The following is a 25782-nucleotide window of genomic DNA, read 5'->3' as shown; positions in this document are numbered from 1 at the left end:
AAAGATGAGGAAACAGAGAGATTCATACATTGAGTCATTTACTCAACCTCACACAGGGCTGGGATCAAACTATTTCCTATTACATGGCCTTGTAAGTCTTTGTCTTTAAGGGTTATGTTTCCAAATTCTTCCTTTTTTTTTTTTGTAATCAAATTTTTTTTTTGCAACCGAAGTACATACAGTACCACCTTTTCATGTAAATAGAATAAGAGTTAATACTGAAGGCCTATTATATGTCGTTACTACATTAGGGTTTCTTGACCTCAATCTTGTTGACATTTCGAACCAGACAACTGTTTTTGGGAAGGGGGATTGTCCTGTCCATTAGAGGATGTTTAACAGCATCCTGGCCTCTTCCAATGGCACTCTTCCCCACCTATCCCCAGTTGGAACAACCAAAAATGCTTCTAGATATTGCAAAATATCCTTTGGGGTGAGGAAGGGGGAGGAAATCACCTTGGGCTGAGAAACGCTGGTCTGTGTTGTCTCATCTTATCTTCAGAGCCCCGTGTAAAGCTCACACCCTCACGACCTCCATTTCACACAGGAGACCTAACTGGCTCGGAGTCCCATTGTTGGGCAGTGATATCTCAAGGACACAAACTGAAGGCCTACATATATCTTTGGACAATTTCAGTTTTAGTTCATGGACTGTGTCCTCAGCCCTAACTTCAGATAGATTTCTGGAAGGCTTGGGCTCTGTCATACTGTTCTTTTTCTTTTGCCCCAGAGGCACCTAGAAGAATACTTACTATCACAGTGCTTTGACAGATGTTCATTAGACAAATGACCCATTTTATGTGAGTCCTATTTAAATAAGGATCTTTTAAATAAAATTTAGCTTAGTGTAGTAATTAACAGCACAGAGTTTGGAATCAGACACATGGCAGGTTTAAATCTCAACCTTGCCATTTATTAGTTCTAGGATCCTGGTAAAAATTTTAACCTCTTTTAGCTTCCATTTCCTCATTGTTTGGTACTAATAATTCCTCTTGTGGATATTGTGAGGAATAACTGTCACCCACCAGAAGGCATGACATAATGTTAAAAAAATTTTGGCAAAGGGTAGCTACTAGTAATACAAAGAATCATAGTATTTACGATAATAAAATTTTTTTTAAAGATTTTATTTATTTATTTGACACAGAGAGATCACAAGTGGTCAGAGAGGCAGGCAGAGAGAGAGAGAGAGAGAGGGAAGCAGGCTCCCTGCTGAGCAGAGAGCCCGATGCGGGACTCGATCTCGGGATCCTGAGATCATGACCTGAGCCGAAGGCAGCAGCTTAACCCACTGAGCCACCCAGGCACCCCAATAAAATGGTTTTGATTTTCCATTTGTAATATGCAATTATTACGTGTATTTACATCTCAATTAAGTTAGAAAAAAATGTTTTGTCTACCTGGGACACCTTGAAAGCTGCTGTTGTGTTACATTAAGTTAAAAAAATGACATAAAATAAAAACAGATTCAGAAGAGAAATAAGGAAAGTGGGGGGGAAACGTAAGGCTAAGCAAGCAAAATAACAGGACTATTGCACAGACTAAAATAATATACCTAATTATTTAGGATTTAGTGAAGAATTAAGTGTAGCCCATTTCATTTCAGTAAAGAATTGTTAACCCTCTTTGTTGCTCAAAGGAGAGCCTTCTTTTGGCCTCAACAACAGCTGAATTGACTCATCCCTGATCTCAGCCCTCAGCCGTCTGCTGGTTTGGCATCTTCTGCTTCCTTCCCTAAGGTCTGACCTTTTGCCGCATTTCCTCTGACTCATTTTTGGGTTCTGCTCCTGGCTTTCAGCGTCTGCTCGGAGGTTTCCTTTCCTTGGTGCCTGGGATCTTCTTTCAGCTTCATTACTAACTTGATTTTTTCCCCCATTGGACTCCTTCCTGAGGTGACTACCCTCCGCGCCCTTCTACTGCTCAGAGGTAGCATTTCTCACCCTCTGCTGCTCCCTCTGGCCCTAAGCCAAACTTCCCTTCCAAAAGTAATTGGCCATAATCATTCAGGTTTTAACTATAGGTTGGTGGTTGGTGTTGAATTCCCCAGACAGTAAAATGTCATGATGCAAATTCATTCTTTTAGACTCTTGAGGGCCTTTTTGTGTTTGCAGTGGCTTTCAAATGTTTTCTTCATCTTTTGGCATACTTTGGGAATGTTAACATTGGTAGGGAACGCTGAGAAACATAGATACCACTGTGCTCCGTTCCAGGACCTGCATGGCCATGGTGCGGGGAGAGAGGGGTGAGTTGCTCGACCTTCTTAAAAAATTATACCTAGTGGCATACAGGTTGAGAAGCGAATTATAACAGGACTGGGGGTGGGAGAGTGTAAAATCTTAAACAGTATTCTTCAGCCTTTTCATTTTCTATTTGGCTATCACATGTTTTCTAAAGGCCCAGCTGACCCTGGAAGAGCTGCCCTAGGAGTAGAAAGACTTACGAATGAGGATAAGACCGCTGGAGTTTCTGTAGGGGGCTGGTGAGGGCAGAGTCGAATCCATTTCAAGACAAGGTGGTGGGAGATATTAGAACTGGAAAGGGACTGAGAATGAGGTGAGAGCTCTGAGGTTACTGAGGGAAACCAACAATGAGGTACTGATAATTTGGAGCATTGGTTACCAAACTGAAAAGGAATGAGTCCCTTGTGTTATATTCATACAGGAATAACTTGAGTGTGTATGGTAGGCCAGCTTTTAGAAATACATTTACCAGTTTGGCAAATAAAACTATGTTTAAATCCCTTAACCAATGATGTCAGGCCACCATAATTACCCTGCAGATGTGTGGGGTTTGAGAAGAAAGAAATCAATAATATTGATGTTACTGTTTTAATTAATTGGGGGATGGAGTTACCAATCATTAACAAAAGGAGCAAGAAAAAGTTGCCATTTGGGGTGGGGAGATAGCACATTGGGTTTTTGAATATCCAGAGTTTGAAATATTTGTGTAACATCAAATAACAGCTACGTGGACAGTACTTGGAAAGTGGTTCTGAAACTCTCAAGAAAGAGTCTCATCAGAGAAATCAGATGTTAGAAATGAACAGTGTAGAGATCCATACATTTTTGATTGGTGGGGGTGGTCCCGCCATATGATCCCTGGAAATCATATGCAAAACTGTCTGAAGAAATTTGTGTACCAATGTGGTCTTTTTGAAGAGAGGGACCTCCATAGTTATAAGGAATCACTGCCACAGATAATAAATTAAGACTTAAAAAGCAAATTGGCAGGAGTGGTTATTTTAAAGTAAAAGAGGAAAATGAATTAAAGATAACTTTACAGTATTTTTTTTTTTAACTTGGCAGTACAAGACCATGAACGGGAATCAATTTAGGAAAATATGTGATTAGAAATATTGAATTTGAGTTGAGATAAAACTTTGAAAAATAGCACGTCCGACAAGTGGCAGTTGTGGCGAAGGGAAACATGAGAGATTGGAGTACAGACTAGAAGCCTGGGTGAATCTGAGCTCCAAACGAAGGTTTAGAGTAAAGACAGAATGATGCAGAAGGCCAAGTTTTGAGCTTTGGGCAATACCCAGAGTAGAGAGCCAGGTGAACAGAAGGACTAGGGCACTCTGGGCACTTAACAGAAAATTCAGTTGTGAATTGGCTAAAGTACATTGCTTGCCAAAACCTTGCTTGAGACAGCTGTTGGTTGACAGAAACGGCTCAAGAGACAAATCACCCTTTTTCCCTAGTTTGCTAGATTGGTAGTCTTTAAATCTCCCTTATCTGTACAACTAAATTTATTTAAAGCACCTTATTATATCTTATGTATGTATGGTTGTGTGTGTGTAAATATATATGTATGTGTGTATATAATCCAGAGAATTCATGAAAACAGAAATGTATAGAGATCTAATAAATTGATAAAAAATGAGTTGTAATAAATGCCCCTATAACTGGTGGATTATTTTGTGTACCTTTTGCATTTTTCAAACAACTTAATTGAGATGTTACTCATGTACAATAAGTTACATTCATTTAAAGTCTACAACTTGGTGATTTTGACAAATATATTCACCTGTGAAACTACCACAACAATCAAGATATTTTTATTATCTTCAAAAGTTTCCTTATGGGGCTTTGCAAGTCGTTCCTTCCTCCACCCCAGCCCATGGCAACCACCCATCTCCTTTCTTTCACTCTAGCTTAGTTTGTAGGTGTAGAACCTTATATAAATGGAATCATACAATATTTACTCTTTTGTCTCTCTCTCTCTTTTTTTTTTTTTTTTACACCCACTCAACTTAATGTCTTTTCTTTTTACTGCTGTATGGACATACCACAATTTATTTATCCATTTGGATTGTTCCTAGCAATGGGCTATTACAAATACACCAGCAACAAACATTTTTAAAGAAGTCTTTGTGTGAACATATGTTTTCCTTTGTCATGGGTAAATACCTAATTCTGGAATAGGTTGGCTGTTCTACATTATCAGAAAGTCTATGGCTATGCTAAAATTGTCACATTTCCCAGAATATATGTATTCATTCATTCTTCACTCAACACACATTCTTGAGCAAACACATTTCATGCTTAGAAAGCCAAAATTAAATATTGCTTCTCTGCTTTTATAGGAATTTAATTTAAGAAGTATCAATTTGGAAGTCATTTATAAGATCAAGCTGGTGTTTGAAGTCACTGGAGAACACAATGATTATTTATCAAATGTTTGGTCAATTCGGGAGCAGAAATTGAACAGTCTTGGCTCCATAAATTAAATTAAAAAAAAAAAGGCACAACCAAAATTACAAGTCAAACTGAGATTAAATGCAATATGGTATCCTGGATTGGATCCTGAAACAGTAAAAGGGCATTAGTAAAAAATGAGTGGAGTGTATATGGGAACCCCACATAATCTTTGGAGATTTTCTATGAATCTAAACCTATGTGAAAATAAAAAGTTTTGTGTTTTTAAAAAGTTCACTGAGATATCAAGTGTATAATTAAGAGCTTCTGTTTAATAACATTATAAGCTAAAAGTAACATTAAAGTGAGAAAAACATTTAATATATATATGACAAAGACATGTCCGTATTAAATAAGATGTATTTATAAGTCAATAATAAAAATACACATTCCCCAGAAGAGAAATGAGTCAACATAAAGACAGTCAATAAATAGTTTGTACATCTGGCTTATGTAAGGAACAGACTCTATTCTACTGCCTCATGTTTCTACCTAGGGGAACTTCAGCTGGAGAATGAACTTGGCTAATTTCTCCATTTCTCACTCTATCCTAAATGAGGGAGGATTGACTTATTTGATTTTAATAATTTGGGAGAAAAAATATCACACAGGCATGGCTAGGCTTTTTCTGTGCCTTCTTTTTTCTACAGATGCAACTCTGTTGCTTAGGTTTCAATTTTAGAAGCATTTTGGGACACCCAGTTGTTAGCAGAAATTAAGTATTCTTATCAGCCTAAACATTAAGAAAGTTATTTTTTTCATTAGTGTGATTCTTGCTTCAATTTTTATATAATTATATTATATATAATATTTTTATATAATTATATTAATTATAATTAACATATAATTATAGTTAATATAATTAATTATATTAATATATTATTAGTATACTCTGTGTATATATGGAAGAGAGACACAAAGAGGGTGTGTGTGGTGTGTGAGTGTGTGTGTATGGATGGGGGTAGAGAGTGTGATTAGTTATCCAAAACCCTGACAGTTAATAAACACTTGGAAATATATTAATTCTCCATAGTAATCAAACCAATGCAAGTTAAAGTAAGAGGGAACCATTTTTTCTGTTACTAAGTTGATAATTCAGAAAAAGCTTCAGAAGCAAAGACAGCTACTACTGAAAAATTTGTAGTGTAAGAATCTTTTAATCTGTGGACAGGAATATAAATTGGTACAGTTTTCCAAATCATCAAGTTGTATCAATAGCCATAAAGATCCATACTCAATTTCACAGTTAGGATAAAATCTAAAGTACTAGTGAAGATTTTCACAATGATTTATAAGCAAGAATGTTAATCACAGCATTATTTATAAGGTGCGAAAATGAGGCAACCTAATTGTCTAATATGAGACCATTGTACTACTTATGAGTAAAGCTATAAGAAGCACGTTTTGAAGAGCGGCGAATTGAAAGATGCGTATGATGTAGTGTAAATTAGATTAAAGCAAGGTATAATATTAAGTGTATGATGCTGGCGATGTAAGCAGCCTCTTTATGAAAAAATTTTTGTGTAAGATCTTTATAAATTATAATTTGAGAAATAATTTTGTAACAAAACAAGAAACATATTTACAAACATATCCATTAAAAAGTGTAGCAGCTGAGACCATTCTTGTTTTCTGGACTTGCAGCTGAGGTCCAAGGCTGAGAACAAAAGTTACTACATACCCCACAAAGAGGGTTGTCTCTTGGGCGAGTGCAGCACTGGGAAGAGACGTCCTGTGAAAGGGGTATAGTGGTGATTCTTGCCACATGGATGGCATCTATAGCCCGGTGTCATTATTTATCAGAGAAGCAATAACCGGAAGAACAGGGGTGGGGGGGTACAGGGAAAGGAGGGAGGATGCCAATCTCTCCCAGTTAAATTAGGAGAGATTTACTGCTGTTCTCTCTGCCCACCCCCCTCCCCCCGCCCCTTACAGAGGAGTTAGCTTTGAGAGGAAGGGCGTGGTAGTCAGGATGCCTCACCTTATTACCACAGTTTTCAAGAGTTGGCAACAGAAGTCTAGCTTTCACTGGTGACAGGGGAATAGAAGAGCTTTGAATTCAGTTTCAGGTAGAAGGTTTAAAATGAGAGGACTGAGCCTTAGATATCAAAGGGAGACTGTTCTAATAATTGAAGGCTTATGTGTGTGTATCAGTGGGTGTTTGGTTTATTAAGGTTTATTAACTCACTGGAGTGTACACATGAATTGGTTTTATTGTTTTCCAGTTGTGCTGTGTTAAACTCAAGCCACCCCTTCCCACCTCATTACTGCGACTCTTACTGACATGATAGCCAGATTCTATATAAACCTGTGCTTTAAAAAAAAAAATGTGGTTTTATATTGTACATATATGAATGCACAGAAAGGGCTAGAAGAATATACACTAAAAATTGATGATAGTTACTTTTTGGTAGTGGGATTATTGATGCAAGGTAGTGACATATTTAGTCTTCCCTGTATTTTCACAAGTATAATTTATTTTCTTGCATAATATAGATTATAAAACTGTGGCTTTTGCAAAATCATAATTGAAAATGGTGTTCATTGTGTTACTTGATTTACATTTTATAAGGATCCACATACCACTGCCATTCGTAAAGATGAACACCTCGGGAAAATGTTTCTCCAGGTAAACTTGTAAGATTTCTTTTGTCAAATAAAAATATAGGGCCTCTTCTGCTTTATTTACCAGTAGTCAAAGCTAAATTCATTGCTTAACTGTCACTGCCATTGATTTTGTTCTCATCATATCTCATTTAGAACCCTTGGCAGCCTTCTAACTATTCTCTGTTCTAGCCTCTTCCACCCCCCACACTGCTTCTGAGGGATGTTTCTGGAATGCAGATCTGGCTGTAATTATTTCCCTGTTTAAAATTCTTCCTGTGTCATAAAGCTGAGCTCCAGGCCTGGCACACGAGGCTCTTCCCCCTCAGGACTCTGCCTAAATGCCTTCCCTGCCTGGGGTCTTGCTTCTTTCCTTATTTGCCTCCTATCCTTTAGCTTTATTAAGTTACTTGTAATTTTCCTGGGGTGCTGTGATCATTTTTTTCATGCTTTTGCTTTGTTTCTCTTGCTTTTTCCCTCTCCCCTCCTTCATTCTTGCAACTGTCCCTTTCTTTGGAGAGGACGTCTATTTTTCCTTTAATGAGCTCAGTTTTACCTGGCAGAGGAATCTGTTTTTTCTGTGTTCCCAGCACCACATGTACAGAACCGTAATTTTTTGGCTATTTGAGTGTCTTCCCTGTAAATATTGGGAAATACACAAAGGCCAGAACAATGTTCTCCTCAGCTAGCTAAGGGCTTGTTATATAACACACATTTAATATTTACATGTATAAAGCTAGGAACTTTACCTACACCGCCTTTAAAATCCTCATGGCACATGTATGAGGCAGATGTTATTGTACAGGCAAAGAAATTGAAGCTTAGAGAGGAATATTTATTGTATTGTTATTTTCTGACAGAACAGCCTTTATCTAGAACACTGCCAGTTGTCACAACTGGAGGAACAGGGACGGGAACCACGGTGATGTCTTTTGAACTTTTGCCCATGTTTCATTGGCCAAAGCCAGTCACATGACCACTCCTAAGTGAAGCAGGATGGGTATACATAATCCTCCTATGAGGATGGCTCCTCAGACAGGAAAGAGAGACATTTGGCAAATGTTAACATAATCTACCACAGGGAACTTAGATGTTTTGTTTACCACTGTCTACTCAACCCCCATTTCTGTGCCTGGTCCATTACAGAGCTCAATATGTGGTGACTGAAGGATTGAATGTCACAAAGCTAGTAGGTGCACTAGAGCTGTGATCTGATTAGTCTAACTTCAGAGCCCACTCTGATTGACTTTTCTATTTGCATTATGTAGTCTCAGGTGCTTACTAATATCCTTTTCTCTAATACCTCTCTGCTCACTCTGTCTTGTATTGGCTTTGTTTTTCATGATTTTGTAAATAGCATATTTGCCATGACGAAGTTAGAGAGAAAATGACGTCAGACATAGAATGAGACCAGGAACGTATAGTTTCTGAAAAATCAGGTCAAGAAAAAAAAAAAAAAAACAAACCTCAGTAAGAAAAAGAGTAAGAGCAGCATTGAACACAGCAAGAAACTGATTAAGGAAAAAGACTGATTTGGTTAGAAAAAGTTTTGCCATCGAATACTTCAGTGGAGCCAAAGGAGCAAACAAATGAATATTTTCAGATTTGGTTAGACTTTCAAAGGCAGAATGGACAGTGACAATATTTATCATTCAGGGCATTCTGAGACTGAGATCAAGGGTGGAGTACTGTCAAGATCCCATATTTGAGGTACAGAGAGTTTTTCTCTCTGCAGTACATTCAAGTTGTCTGGTTCTCCATTTATCAGATACATATATCTTTAAGAATGAAGAATGGATTCTAGTCCTGACCAACCATGTTGCTCTCCTTGAATGATCAAAAACAATCTCAATAATCCAATACAAAAAAAGTGGAACTCCAAATGTAAGTTAGATAGGTACTTTTTGAAATTTTAGTAATATTCTTTTATGGTTGCAGTGGAATAGGAAATCATAAAAGTTTATCAAATCATTGCTTTCTCACTTATGAGATTAGATAGTGTTTGGTCCCAGAAACGTGTATTAGAACAAGACATTCAGTGTGGGCAATGAGAGAGTTCGCTCAAGAGGAGATCTTGATGCAGAGGAAGAGCTTAGGTTTTAAGTAAGATAAATCGAGGTTGTTTTAAAAACTTGTTTAACTCCTTGGATTTAGATTTTAATTCAGTCTCTACTTGATAGCAGTAAGACCATGGGAAAACTCATTTCTTTGATTTCTACTTCCTTCATCTATAAAGTGGGGATAAAAATATTTACCTTGGCATTTTATCATAATAAGTAATAATTTGTGTGCAATATTGGCAATCAATGGTAACTCCAATGATGTGCTAATTGAAATAATTACAGTGATAATTACTTAGTAACCCACTTTTAGCTCTTAGGAAAGAGCAAGGTTAAGTGAAGTTAGAAAGGCAATTTGATCAGCACTGATTTACTTTTGGAAATTTCCTGATATCCCTGTAAGGTAGGTAAGTCAGGGTTATGATGCATGGAGGTCCTCATAGGAGGAAGTTCTTGCCCCATAGCCTCACAATCCATTTAGCTACTTGGAAGCTGAATACAGAATTTCAGATACTTTGACCATAATTGGCAAATCCCACACCTTGTGTGAAATTGAGGAGAGACGAGTGCAGAGACCGAAATAGGGCTCTCTCTCTCTCTAACGATGACTCCAACTGGACCACAGGTTGGTCGGGCACAGGGAACATGGCTCATTCTGCCCTGAAAAGAGTAAAGTGCTGTGTCATTTATAAACACCACCTTTTTTGTTCTTAAGGAAGCAGGAGAGTAATTGCCATAGCAACAGCTATCTCTTTCCATGCAGATAAGCACAAGGATACCCCCTGGTAGAAAGATTGGAGGTAGGGCAGGTCCTAATCCCGTTATAATTTACTAACAAATTCTTTAATTTTAAAGCAATTTAGCAAGTTCTTTTGCCACATTTTCCTGGAAAGTAGCATAGATTCTGAATAATAATCCTTGGGGGCTGGAAGTTACCTCTTCAAGAAATCTACTTTCTCTGGTCCTGCTCTTCAAACAGATAGTTGTTCTCCAGTGTAATGAAAATTAACTGAAAAATTAACTGCTTTATCCAGTTACCTTCAACAAGAGGTCTTGGTCCTACCTGCATCTTAAATGTACTTGTCCACTGTTCTCCCTAATCTAGGTCTCCTTCTGAATTCTCTGTTTTAATTAATGGTACCTGTTTCTCTTTCTAGGAACAGAAGCTCAAAATTGAGTGTCATTTTATAGTCCTACCTCACAACCTGAAATTGTTGATCTTCTACTAGTTTTGTCATCTAGATACAGTGGTTCTCATTCCTGGATGCATGTGTGAGAGTCACCTGTGGACCTTTTAAAAGTACCACTCCTGAAAACCACTCTCGGATATGTTGGGCTACTGGTATCCGTATTCTATGCTGTGGAAATTTTGTAGACTTCGAAGAATAACTACAATATAAAATATAAAAACAAGATATAGATACAATAAAATGATTTTTGTTATCTACCACTCATTTTAAAAATAAAACAAAACACTACCAGTAGAGCTGAGGTTTCTTGTGCACTCCTGGTCTTTCATTACCTTCTCCCTCCCTTCAAGGGTGGTTTCTATTCTGATATTATATTTATCTTTCCCCTTAGATTTCATTATAGTTTTTTTTTTAAAAGATTTTATTTATTTGACAGAGAGAGAGAAATCAAAAGTAGGCAGAGAAGCAAGCAGAGAGAGAGCGGGGAGGAAACAGGCTCCCTGCAGAGCAGAGAGCCCGATGCGGGGCTTGACCCCAGGACCTTGGGATCATGACCTGGGCCGAAGGCAGAGGCTTTAACTCACTGAGCCACCCAGGCGCCCCTCATTATAGTTTTATTACAGATATTTGCCTTTCTAAACAACAAATGGTCAAATTTTGTTTGAACTCTATATAAACAATGTTACACTGTACATACTCTGTGACTAGCCTTTTTTATTCTTCACTATGATTGTGAGACTCATCCAAGATGGTGCCCGCTGATCTACTGCTGTGGGTCATTTACTTAGAGTAGTACCACACTTATGAACATGACCCAGTTTATTCATCCACTCTTTTTTGGATGGATATTTACATTGTTTTTTTCTCTTTTCTCTTCTCCTTCCTTCCTTTTTTTGGTGGGGGGGAGGGCAGGTCTCCACATGAAACATCTTTAGGGCATTTCCTAGGAGTGGAATTGCTGGATTGTATATTCACATTTATATTTCCAACTTTCCAAAATAATGCCATATTTTCTTCCCATAGTGATTGTGTGGTTGTAGCTATTTATTACCAGTTGTACTTGAGAATTTGTGTTATTCCATATCTCTGTCTTCACTTATTAATGTCCAAGTTTCTGTTTTTGTGTTTCATTTTTATAGTGGAAGATGTAAAATGGTATCTCACAGTGATTTTAATTTGCATTTTCCTGATAACTAATGAGGTGAAGGATCTTTTCTTATGTGTATTTACCATTCTTGCTTTCTCTTCTGCAGAATTCATTACTCTCTTTTCCTGGAATTTTTAAAATTCCACAGGTAACTCTGCAAACAGCCAGGGGTGAGAGAGTAACTGTCTTTATGTCTCACCCTTTTGACTCTTCCTCATTGTTCCTACTGTGTCTGAACTTGGTCAGGCTCCCATCACTTTGGCATATCTCGCCTACTTGTAGTACTCTTTTTACTGGCCTCTGAGCCTCTAGCCTCCCCACAGTCCATTCATTTGACCAGGTTCTGTTCCTGGAACCCATTCTGACTGATAATCTAACTGCCTTGGAAAAAATGTGGCTGACTTCCCATTGTCTGCAAACAAAGTCTGAACTTATTGTACCATTTTGATTAATACCTTCTTATATCTCTGAAGTTGAGTCCCTCTGGTTTTATCACACACTTTTACTTCTGTCTACCCTGATATCTTATTAATCTTAATACAAGCATCACAGTTTCTTCCTTCCAAGCCCGAAGGCTTATGCACTCTACTGTTGTAACCTCTGGTGACTATATTTCCCTTATTCCTTTTGTCCTTTCCTCCCTTGTATTATACTTCTCTTTGCCAAGCAATGAAACCATGAAGGTACAATCCTTCATTTCTCTACCTCCATCTTGGTGTCTTTTATATATGAAGGATGTTCCCAATATTTTGTGAATGAATGAAACCATGGAAGAGAAATAGAGCCCACATCTCATAATTTAGACTTCTTTTCTCTTTTTGTTAAATTAGTCAACTCCTCATGTCTATGAACAGTCTTCTGACTCATGTGTGCAACTCTTACAAGAGTGTCTTTCACATGCTTGGTGTGAAGATGAAAGAAGACCATGGGCTCAATTGTTGATATTGTCTAAGCAGACATATTTAAAGTCAAACAATAAACTGTACCTATAAGACTAAAGGTGCTTCAAAAAAAACTTAGTAATGAGAAATAGTAAATGCTTTAATGTAAGTTTACTTAAAGAAAACAGTTAAATTTTATTAGGAACTAAATCTGGTGATTAAACTTTTTAAGTAACTGGGTTGTATTACTTATAAAAGATATTGATAGGGCTCTATATGAAAAAATTATTGAAGGGTTAATTATATAGAAATATAAAGAAATAAGACTGATGTGCAAGACTGAATTTCTTCTGTGAAAGACTGAATTTCTTATGTGAAAGACTGAATTTCTTATGTGACTTATAAATTGTTCCTAAAGTCATTTCCACATGAATGTTCCAAAAATATTTTTAGAGATGACATCATCACTGAAATATATATATCTCCAAGAATATTGCATATATATTCATTTCATACACCATTAAATTCCCTTATTTAAAACCATTCTTGTCATCTAAAATTTTTTTAATTAAAAAAATTATCTTTTTAAAGATTTTATTTATTTGAAAGAGAGAGCTCATGAGCTGGGGAGAGGGAGAATTTGACTCCCTGCTGAGCAGGGAGTCTGATAAGGGACTCAATGCGAGGACCTTAGGATCATGACCTGTGTTGAAAGCAGACACTTAACTGAACAAGCCACCCAGGTGCCCCTTTAAATTTTTTTTAAAGTAATCTCTGCACGTACCATGGGGCTTGAACTTCCAACCCTGAAATTAAGAGTCACATGCTCTAACAACTGAGGCATCCAGGTGCCCCCAATTTTTTCATTTTATAATCTAACTTTTTTTTTTTTAAGATTTTATTTATTTACTTGACAGACAGAGATCACAAGTAGGCAGAGAGGCAGGCAGAGAGAGAGGAAGGGAAGTAGGCTCCCTACTGAGCAGAGAGAGCATGAGAAGGAGAGAGAGAGAGAGAGATCACAAGCAGGGGGAGGGGTAGAGGGAGAAGAAGACCACCTGCTGAACAGGGAGCCAGATGCTGGACTCGATCCCAGGACCCTGAGATCATGACCTGAGCTGAAGGCAGACACCTCACTGACTGAGCCACCCGGGCGCCCCATCTCCATAATCTTGAAAGTACTCCCTCCCTCACCTTTCTCTCTCATCTTTCTGTCTATAATTTGAGAACCTATTGGTGAGCTTTCTGGTGTCTGTCCTGAAATGAGCTTCGAGAGACTCTCCTTTAGTTTCCTTTTCCTGAGATAACTACTCCTTACTCATTCTCTATATATTACATCTTTCTGGCACTGATTGTGAATACTTTTATGGTGATGATATTATTATCTTCATGGAAATCTGACTCACACTAAAATTTCATCATATTTTACATCTGGACTGCCATAAAATACTCTGTTCTCATCTGTGTGGAGGAATGCCTGGTTTACAGAGGAATTTTGCCCCTTTAGGGGGTTTTAACAAATTCTTCACTCTCAGGACAACTTTTCTTCCCCCTCCACACATCCTAGAAATTCATGAGAATTCTTACTTTGCTTTGTTGGAGCTAAGTGTACCCATAAATTGTTGTGATGCTTCCTTGCAAAATAACCTTAGTAGTAGAAGTTGTTTTTTTGTTCATACTTTCTAACTTTGTGATGGAATTTAATGGAATCATTGCACTTGAAACATAGAAATTCAGTGAGTATGAGGCTTTTAATTCTAGAGCAGGTGAGGGTAGGCTTTTTCTGTAAAGGTCCAGAAAGTAAATAATTTAGGTTTCACAGGCAGGCCACACGTGGTCACTGTTGCATATTTTTCTTTGTTTTTGTTTTCATAACCCCTTTAAAGAGTAAAAGCCATTCTTAGCTCATGGGTCATATAAAAACAAATTGTAGGTCGGATTCTGTCCATGGGCTGCAGTTTGTCAACCTTTGTTCTAAAGGGTTATTCTGGAACATTAAGGTTAAGAAGCTTCTACCACCCCAAAAATAGAGGTAAACAGCTGAGAGAACTTAATGTAAATGTCAAGGGGAAGAGAGAAAGAAAGAGAAGGAAATATTCTAGCATTCTAGCATTTGTCTGTATGTAGTGTGAAGGTAACTTTTGCTTTCAGCTTGAAAATGTACAGAACTGGAAGGAGTATCACTTCTGCCCTTATAACAAGAATAAAGCTGAAAAGCCACACATTAATGCTTTTATCTTTCTCTTGTATTCAGATATATTTTCTTGGCTTTGCACACTAGTTATTTTGCTTGGAATATTTTGGGACTATTTTGGGACTTTGGAAGTCCCCAAGAGACTCAAGTTTATATATTTTGGAGTGAATTATTTCCACTGAGGTCTAATTTGGCCATTTGTGGTTTTCTTTCTGTAAGTTTCATTCTCAGATGGCAACATTAACTTAAACTCATTGTAATTGTTGATAACCTCTTTGGAAGTGTTAAAAGTCAGAATTAGAAGTGGTGGAAAGGGGGTGCCTGGGTGGCTCAGTGGGTTAAGCCTCTGCCTTCAGCTCAGGTCATGATCTCAGGGTCCTGGGATCGAGTCCCACATCGGGCTCTCTGCTCGGCAGGGAGCCTGCTTCCTCCTCTCTCTCTGCCTGCCTCTCTATCTATTTGTGATCTCTGTCTGTCAAATAAATAAAATTTTAAAAATCCTATAAAAAAAAAAGAAGTGGTGGAAAGGTATATCTTCTTCTTCAATTAGTGGTTTTCAGTAAGGAATAAAAAACGAAGGTAGTGATAAGTATCAGAATTTCATAAAGCACTTTTAAAGAACCAGTTGGTTGAAGTTATTAGCTGGTTATAAATAGTCGGTAGCCAAATGAGTAGAAAATTGTAGTAGATATCAGTGCTACTCAGTATGATTTTTCAGTTCTGCTCCTTCTGAGTGCAGGCGGTATACTCTTTTCTGATTTTTCCTTGAAGTTACATGTAACCTCGTGACTTTCCATGATGAATGAAAGTGAGCAAAAATGAGCAACATCATCTAGACTTGGAGTACATTTGCATAAGTGAGAAATAAACTTTTGTCATGAGCCACTTAGACTTTGGGGATTAGTTGTTACTGTTGCATGATCTAGCCTATCCTTACTGATACCAACATTTACATTATTGTGAACATTCATAAATTGATGGAAGTATATAACATATAAGTATATAATAAGTAATATGGAAGTAATAAGTATCTATACATATAGAAGTGGGTTTCAACCAGATTTTAACGATAAAACATATTTTCTCAAATATGAACATACAGAGATTCCCAGTATAGAAAGAGATGAATTGCACAGCGACCTTATTAGAAGCAGAAGCTGGAATGACCCCCACTTGCCCCTTTCCCCTCTTACCTTTCATCAGACTGTGAGGATTTGGGGATCCTTGGGGCCCATTTGTAGAACTCCTAAATCTTCATAAAACTCAATTTAAAAACCACAACTACAGGAAGGTAGATTTTAGTTCCATAAAAGGAAGTACTTTCTTTCAGACATATCTAAAGGTAGAATGCCATGATAAGTAGAGAGTTCCCTTCTTGGGAAGGGTTAAAGCGTTGATTGATTATACTAGACAGATACGTGAGAGAAGCCATTCTGTCACTGGCTAACCATTTCTAGCCTCTGGGCTTTAGATTCTTAGATTTCGTCCTTGGATAACCTCCTCTGTTATTCTTTATCGCTTTCTCTCCCTTGTTTTTCTTTAGTTTATCACTTGTTTACATTATATCAAAATTCTCTGTCTGTCCATCTCTCTCCAGTAGCGTGCTGGCATCAGCTTGTACTAGGTGAAGAGAACCAAATTTTGAAATTTCAGGAATTTTTGGAAACCGTTGTTAAACAGATGTTATTAAATATTAAATTATCTAAACTTACAATGAAATACATTCTGTTAAAAGATGAGGACCAACTATTAAAAATTCATCTTTTCCCAATTACTTTGCTACACTTTTCTATTGCTTACGCTCTTCAAGTTATTTCTGTCTATCACATAGATATCGTGGAAACATACAATGACGTGCTAATGACTGTCTCCTTCAGCTTTATATTCAGTGATGTCGTGTTGGAAGTTTGAAATTATCCATGATGGGAGTATTTATACCACAGAAATCATTAAACACTATAAATCAGACTCTTTTCTCTGGAGAGCTGCTTGTTAAACTTTTACCAGCACACCACTGTGGGCATCTATCTCTCTCTGCCTCTAGAATTTAAGCTCCATGAGGATACACACATTGTTATGTTCACTATTGTCAGTCAGTGCTCAATCAATATTTACTTATTGAATTAATTAACGACTGACTAACATCAGGCCCCACAGGAATTGTAACAGAAGCAACATCAGAGACCGGAGACCAGGAGTGAGAAGATTTAAATGAGATTGAAATTGCTTTCTGTGTGTGGCTGTGTTTCCTGTACCTTGCTGCCTTGGCTGTTTTACACGGGAGATAGCATTTAAAAGCATTCGGTTTGCAAACAGGAATTAGAAGAGAGCTTCCTAAAGCAATCCCTGTGCCATTCACAAATTCCTGAAGAAAATCTGACACCTCTTCTTCTCTTGATGTGTTTAATGCAAGTGCATTTGCAAGCAGGAGTGCTGAGTGACAGGCAAAGAGATAAGATCATAACTCAGAAAAACCTTCATCCCCAAAACTCAATCTCAGCAAACCCAAAGGAGATAAGACTGTGAAGTGGTGTGTCTGTCAGTCCAGAGAAGCCTGCCCAGTCAGGTAGCCCTCAGGGAAGCCCTCCTGAGCAAGAGGAAGAGAAGGCCAATCGCACCAGCCATCTGAAAGAGGTGTGGGTGAAAAGTTCTGTAGGCCAGAATCTATTGGTGATCCAACTGAAGTCACGAAAGGCACACTTTTGGACCAGTTTGACTACATTAAAAAAGTGTTTTTTGAGGACATTTGGACTGCTGTAGACCAGGGTTTATAGGCTAACAGTTGTAGGCAGTGTCTGGGCTGCAGATATGTCAGGACTGTGTAGGAGTTAAAAAACTTGAAATAGGTTCCAACAGTACCAAGGGATTTCCACTAAAAATCAGGATTTTTGACTTCTTTGGAAAATTCAGTATTTCCAGTAACACCCGACCTGTAATACCATAAGGCAAAGATTCCCCTTGAGTTAAATAATCCTAACCTCGTTAGGGGAATCATACATTCTCTTGTTCACGATCATCCCCACCTAGTCCTGATGTCTTGTACTCCGCTCTGCTCTGTTGGGTTATTTGCCTCATTCTTATTTTCCTTTGATACTGCTGAATGGTCATTTCCCCCATATAATATTGGTAACATTTGGCAGCTGGGTAGCTAACAGGGTCTATATTCTGTTGTTTGGTAGCCAGTAATCTTTGCACTAGACAGTTAACCTTCTGGGGTCTCATTTTCCTTAGGTGTAAGAGAAATGGTTCTTACTGCTTTAGCCTTCTGTGCTTCCACTGAGTGATGGAAATACTCTTCCACTCTTCTCTTCTGGTTTTTGTTTCCATCTCGTTTATATTTCTATCTCTACTCTTTATGTCTCTTTTTCCATCTCCAGCATTATTCCAAGATAATTATTCTCTTCCTGTGTATTTTAGACCATTAAAGGGTCTAAACCACTAAAGGGTTATCTGTGGTAGAAAGACTGTGGGCCTTGGGTGAAGTGAAAGTGGGTGTTTGTTGCTTCTCTGTTCTCTCTTCTTGTAAGAGAGAGCATTTACTTGGTTTAGAATCTTTGTGGGGCTCAAAGCAATTTTTAAAAAATGCCAATTTTTTAAAAAAGATTTTATTTGTTCATTTGACAGAAAGAGAGAGCACAAGCAGGCAGAGCAGCAGGCAGAGAGAGGGAGAAGCAGACTCCTTGCTGAGTAGAGAGCCTGAGGCAGGGCTCGATCCCAGGGCCCTGGGATTATGACCTGATCCAAAGGCAGACGCTTAACTGACTGAACCACCCAGGTGCCCCCAAAATGCTGATTTTAAAAGAGGATTCTGGGTGGAGCCTGGGTGGCTTAGTCGGTTAAGCATCTTCCTTTGGCTCAGGTCATGATTCCAAGATCCTGGGATCAAGTCCCATGTCAGGCTCCTTACTCAGAGGGCAACCTGCTTCTCCCTCTGCCTGCAGCTCTCCCTGTTTGTGCTCTCTTTCTGACAAATAAATAAAATCTTAAAAAAACAGAAACAAAACCAAACAACAACAAATAAAAGAGAATTCTGGAACTCGGGGAAAATACTTCTTTTCTTTTTCCACCATATTATCCTGGTAAAATTTGATCATAATATTCAAGAGACCAATTGCTGAAAGTGTCCCTGTATAATTTTCTAAGATGAATAGATTAGCCAGTACCGGATCTTTGCTATTAAGCAGCCGTGGTGAGAGGTATCCTAGACATGCATATATAAAGAACAAAACATTTAGCATCTTTCTTTGCAGACTACATGAAATACTTATTTACATAAAGGACAAAGTGCTTATCACATCCAAATGGGCAGCTTCTGAAATAGTAGTTCTCCAGCGTGGTTCACAAGGATAAAGACGCTGTCTGTCTCTGTTGGGCCAGCTGTGGCCATAGCTTGAGGGCCAGAGTGTAAGGTACAAGCTGATGGGCAATCTTGTTGGGATATGATTTTGTTTAAAGCACATCTAATGTAGTATATTTTTGTGCTGTCTTTTTCCCCTCTTGGATGTAAAATATTATCATAAAAATAAAATACCTTTTTTTCATAGCTCCATGAGATATGTCTAGTGAGTTGAGTTTTTCTCCTCTTGAATTTTCTGCTCAAAATAGAAATGTATCTAGCCAGTGAAGCCTCTGTATGTGATTTGTATTTCAAGTACCTAAGAACTGACATTGTTTTTCGAAACAGGTAAGGCATTTCACTGATATTTTTGCATTTTGTGTGAAACATGTGCATAAGGACAAGAAGTTGTATTGTCTCCTGGTTGTGGAGGATCACATTAGAGATGATGTGGAAATAGGAGCTATGGCAGAAAACACACTTCCGAGATTTAATAAGCTGTCTAATTTAGATATAATTTTGCTTGTACAATTTACATTTTGGTCCCACCGATTCTTTCTTCTTCCTCTAGATGAGTGCAAATTTTTTCTCTTTGTGTTTCTTTGTTGCAGGGGCAGAGTGTGCTAGTGATTGATCTAGCCCTGGGAGATGACTTGAAAATACTTGACAATACAAAGAGGTTACTCTAATTGTTTTTCTTTTCCTTCCTTTTCCTTTAATAAGGAAGGCAGAAAAAAAAAATCCTATTTTTCTTGCATGTTTAGAAAAGCTCCTCTAATGTTAATCACTCTTACTGATTTACAAGCTCTTGGTTTTCTTTTGCTTAAAAATGGCAAGTGCAAGCAAAGGTTTTTGTGGAACCCAAAAAGACCTTGAAGCTAATATATGCTTTGTATAATTTCATTGTGTTGGTTGAAGAACTTAGAAAGGTTGTACTGGTGACAATGATTTATTTCTGAAAATTAGTTGTAACTAGTGGCTTGTGCAGTAGGCATATGGAAGATATAGAATTTTTTCTATCCTCTAGGATTTGGAAATAAGTTAAGAGCTGTAGTTAAAATTCCTACATTAAAATCCCTCTCCTTTTTACCTTCACTGTTCCAAGATTAGCTCTGAGTTCCCTTGTCAGATGCACTTTCTCTGTGATTTTACATATAAAAAATAGATAAGCAAAATGAAGATATGCACTTTGCAATCCTGAGAGATGATTACTGACATTAATAGAAAGCTAAACTGTGTGGTCTATCCATGTCCTTAAAATCCAGTTAATAAGTAGTTTAAGAATCAGGAAAAGGAAAGAAATCAAAGGCATGAGAATTTAAAAGACAGCAGTAAAATTGTCTCTATTTGCAGGTGACATGATTTCACATATAGAAAATCCTAAAGACTCTATTAAAAAACTGATTAGATCTAATCAATGCATTTAGTGAAGCTTCAGGATATGAAATTTACAGTAAAGTTTCTATATACTAACAATGAATTATCTGGAAAAGAAAACAACCCTTTTTTACAGTAAAAAAGAATTCTGTTGGTTATATTATTCCTCAGCAAATATGGTAAGGATTCTGGTTAAAAAAAAAAAAAAAAAAAATATATATATATATATATATATATATATATATATAACTATGGGAAGAATGGAAAGGTTGTAGTACAAGTAAATAAATGTAAATTCCTTAAAATAAACATAGATTAGACCAAGAAGCTATATTCATTGTAGCATATACTTTAAAATACTTGATTTAGAAGAATGAAAATTTAAAAGGAAAAACATGTAGTTAGACTTTTTAAACATGATGCAAAGAATCACAATTTATTGGATTAAAAAAATTATTTTCTTAGGCCATTTAAACATTATCCTAATTTTTAATGAATAGTTATATAATCTCTTAAAAGTTTACTTGTTTTGTTTTTAGCATATTTAAGTATTATGATAAGCATTAACAATGTTAAAAAAAAACTAAACAAAGCAGCAGATTAATGATTCAGTCTAGGAAAATAGAAATAGTAAAATATCATTTCCAGGAAATATGAGCGATTTAAGGGTGTGCACTACTTCTTATATTGTTTTATACAAATATCTTAGGAATAGTCATTCGTTACCAATTCCAGTGCTGGGCACTGAATGAATTAGATAAACTTCTGTCTCTAGGGACAGTTGAAGTGCTGGCTTTGTTCCTTGTATGTGTGTTACTCATCTGTGTACTTTTAGCACCTAGCACAGAGTTCCACACATAAAAACCAGTCTATATCTCCTTGCTGCATTGAGTTGAATATTTGTGGCAAGAGAGAAAAAACTGAGTATCTTGGAGTCATTAAAGTGACATACACTTGCACTTCTCAAAATTTTGTTAATGGAAGAAAATACAGATGTAGGATCTCTTGAAATTTCTAGTAAATTTCTGCAAGTATGGAGTTTTACTGGATTATAAATTCCTTAAAGTCAGGGGTCAAGTATTCAAATAATAACATTGCACTTTGGGTTTATGGTGTTAAACATTCGTATTTATTTTAACGCTCAATAGAGTGCAAAGAACAGAAGTCTGCAGGTAGGGTAGCTATGTGATCTTGGCAAGTAGCTTACCATCTTTGAACCTTAGATTTTTCATCTGTAACATGAAGACCAAAGAAAAATGTTTCTGTTTTGTTTTGTTTTAGGTTTTATTTATTTACTTATCAGAGAGAAGGGGGAGAGAGAGGGAGAGAGAGAGAGAGAGAGAGCGAGCACCCACAAGCAAGGAGAATGGCAGGCAGAGGGAGAAGCAGACTCTCAGCTGAGCAGGGGAGCCCTATAAGGGGCTCAATCCCAGGATCCTGACCTGAGCTGAAGGCAGAAACTTAACTGACTGAGCCTACCCAGGCACCCCCAAAGAAAGATTTTTAACCTGAAGCCACAAATAACCTTAACGGAAGACTTGAATAACAATGAATGGTATGCAAAATGATATGCAGATGTTTGAGAATATAATTTATTTCGTGAAGATCAAACCTCAACAGATTCTCAGGAGTCTATATTCCCTTTACACCCTGAGTTTAATTTCTGGCCTGAATTATCTCTAGAGATTGCTTTACTTTTAAAAAGAGTGCCTAGTTGTAACATGTAAAAATTTTATTCAGTAGATTGAAGTTAGGAGATAAACCTTTCAGCTTGTTATTATACAAAAGAAATCCCATTTGGGGTTTTTCTTGGTTCCTACCCTCACAAAATCATTACCCCATCAAGCAGCTAATGAACATTTATAAATAACCATTATATATTGTGAACTGTTGTAACAAAAGGGAATAGTGAAGGGTATACCAATATCTTTCTTCAAAGAACCCATTATCTAATTAGGAAGACTAAATCAACATACTCTTTCATTTCAGAGTAGTCATGGAGATGAATCTTACACCAGGGAAAATTACAGGGAAGCTATATTTAAGAGTATCCTGGCTATAAGGAAAATAGATTATTAATTCTAACTGAGATATTAAGGAGATATTTTCAAGGTGTTGTGTTAATCCATTTATGCAAGGCACATTTACTGAACACTGACTATATGCCCACTCGAAAAATACACTAATAAAAAATATATGGTCTTTCAACATTAAGGACTGTTGTAGTGTAGGAAATAGACACGGAAACAGATCGTTATGGTGCTGTGATCCAGTGTTTTAATTCAGATATGAAAAAGGTGCATGGGAAAACAGAAGAATCATACGAACCCATAAGGCTACTGTCAGTGGTCTCAAGTCTAATTGAGTGGCATGATAAATAAATAAATAGCTAAAATATAGGATGAAATATAGTGCATCATAATTTGCTATGAAGGAAGCTTCTGAGGAAGGAGAGTTCTCTGTTGTCTATAAGGAGGGTTGAATGGGGAAAAATAGAAAAAAGGCTTTGTGGAAACCTGATTGTGGTCAAGTTAATATAGAGGAGATGAGCAGAGAGGGAGTGGCAGGAGCACAGACATTGATTAAGGGCATATTTGTAATACAGTACATCTTTGAGTTGACCTGGAACACAGGGTCTATATAAAGCAGCAGCAAGAACTAAAGTTGGAATGTAAACCAGGGTCAAGGGAGGAGTAAACTTATCCTTGAGGGAGAGAAGAAGTATTACGGATTGGTGAACAAGGGGAAAATATATAGAATTATACTCTCTGCGGGTTAACCAAGAATGAACTGAAATGTGGAGAGGACCAGAGAAACACCTGCTGTAGCAATATACTGGCGAGAAGTAACGGGAGGCTAGACAGGGGTAGGTGCATTGGGAACAAAAAGGAGGGAACAGATTTCGGGGGCACTGCAGAGGCAAAAGAGGCTGGATTTGACAGCTGATGAAGTGTGGGAATGAGTGAAGGCTGAAATGAGCCAGCGTTTTTGCACTGGGTCATTGGGAGGGTCAGTGGGAGGAGGCTATTGCTGTTGGCAGTGATAAGAAAGAAGGATGAATTGTTGAGGAAGGGAAGATGGTAGACTGAGTTTAATTCTTATTGAGGTCAGTGTAGGTGGGACCAGTCATGTAAAGCTCAGGAGCATGGAATATGGGCTGGGTTTTGAAGGACAGACTCAATTTGGGTGAATGTGGACGAGGGGGTTGGACATCCAGGCACAAGGACCACCATGTGTGGAGGCTTTTAAGTGGAACTATTTAAACAGACCATAATGAAAAATATTATTTATTTCTGCAAATATGGAGTTTTACTGGATTATAAATTCCTTAAAGTCAGGGGTCAAGTTTATCTGACTTGTCATTCTAGCATGGTCCCTAGCACTTGGTATGTGCTCAATGAGTATGTGCTGAAAAAATAAATGAATACCTACTCCATGCCAAGTATTGTGAAAAATATTGAGAATAGAAGCAAAGAAGAATAAATATGTGCCCCCAAAGAATTCATGGTCAAAAGGTATGTATATTCATGGTAGTTGTGGTAGATAAAGAAATGGGGTTCCAGATAGAGGGCATTATATGTGCATAGGCATGGATATTGGAAAGTGCATGATCGTTGGGGAAAATATTAGATCCCTAGAGTGCGTGTGAATAAGGGTGAAGGGAAGATGAGACTGGAGTTTTAGGTGGAGGCCATTTTTTAAAGGACCTTATCCATCATGCTTAAGAGCTGTGTATTTATTCTGGAATCCCTGGAATATGCTAAGAGATTATGAAGAAAAGAGGTGACATCAGAGTTAGATTTTAGGCACAGTTACCAGCTAGTTACTCTAATTCCTATATGGGAAAATTTGTCCTTTCCTTCTCCAAGGCACAGCTATTAAGAACCTGTGAAAATTTCCCCCTACTAAAGCTACTTGTGGCCATGAGAGATACCCTGTGTTAGCCCCCTCCCCCTTTTTTCAAAAGATTTTATTTACTTATTTGACAGAGATCACAAGGAGGCAGAGAGGCAGGCAGCGTGGGGGCGGGGTGAGCAGAGATCCCCATGCGGGGCTCAATCCCAGGACCCTGAGATCATGACCTGAGCCGAAGGCACATGCTTAACCCACCTAGTCACCCAGGTGCCCCGCCCACGTTAAACCTTAAGAAACATGAGATATGTTTTGGAGTTTCAGCTTTTCCACTTCCTAACTATCTGACTAGGGGCATGTTCATTAGTATGTCTAAACCTGAGTTTCTTCTTCTGAAAGTAAAGGTAAAAATTTCATAAGAAAATCCATGCATTTGATCACTGTGTTGGATTTATTTTGAAGTCCATAGATGTTGAAAGACAGGATATATTTTTTCAAAGTCTGCTTTTTCTCTTACATTTGCAAATTAAGAACTTTTGTACCCAAACATATCATTCTGGCAATTTTTTTTTAAGGATAAAGATACATATTTTTGAAGATGTAACTTAAAATTTTCTTTCAGTTAAATATAATTATCCTAAAAATGGCATATCTCTACATATGCTTGCTTGGTGAAATTGAATATGACTTGCCTGTTTCTAGGATGTGACATAAATGGGAATAGAACAATTATAGATAATTCTGGTAACAAAGTTGCCATATAAGGCTTATATGAGTGGCTGGCTTAGATTCTCTTTTTAAGTTTCAGGTAGCTGGTTTTATTTTTTCCTGCTTTATATTTTCTGCTTTATCTTGAGGGAAACAAAGTACTATCTAACTGCATTTATCTCAAAGTACCATCTAACTGTATTTATTCTTATCCACAGGTCTTCAGTGTGTTATCATAATACTTGGTTCATCTGCAGGGCCTGACATCTGGCATACATAAATTGCTTTGTATGTGTGGACTTGGGCCTGTGGGCAAAACAGCAAAAGCAGTCAATAGTATGAGAGCATTTATTGCATACCAATGAGGGTGCTGGTGCTGTAGGGGAGAACTAAATTGAGGAAGAAAATATTTTCTCTGTTTTCAGGTAGCCTACAACTTAGCCAAATGGGCCAAATACAAATACCTTTTTGAAGGAGAATGAAGCGGTACACATGGGAGTGTTTGGCATTGCTTTGATGATCAGTCTAACATTACAGAAGAAATATGTCCTCAGAGCTGGAATCTTAGAGACCCTTGTGTCCTCTTAGACAAATGGAAGTCTTCCGGTTAAACTAGTTTTCTGATTACTGTTAACTTGGGGGCCTAAAATGGTTTATGAGCTTATTTTGTGGTGGATTTGAAATTCAAAACAAAAATTGGGGGCTGTCTGGGTGGCTCAGTCATTAAGCGTCTGTC

Source organism: Mustela erminea, chromosome 10 (genome assembly GCF_009829155.1).
Source record: "Mustela erminea isolate mMusErm1 chromosome 10, mMusErm1.Pri, whole genome shotgun sequence".
Classification (NCBI taxonomy): domain Eukaryota; kingdom Metazoa; phylum Chordata; class Mammalia; order Carnivora; family Mustelidae; genus Mustela; species Mustela erminea.
The sequence above is the reverse complement of the archived record's forward strand: the minus strand, read 5'-3'. Positions refer to the sequence as shown.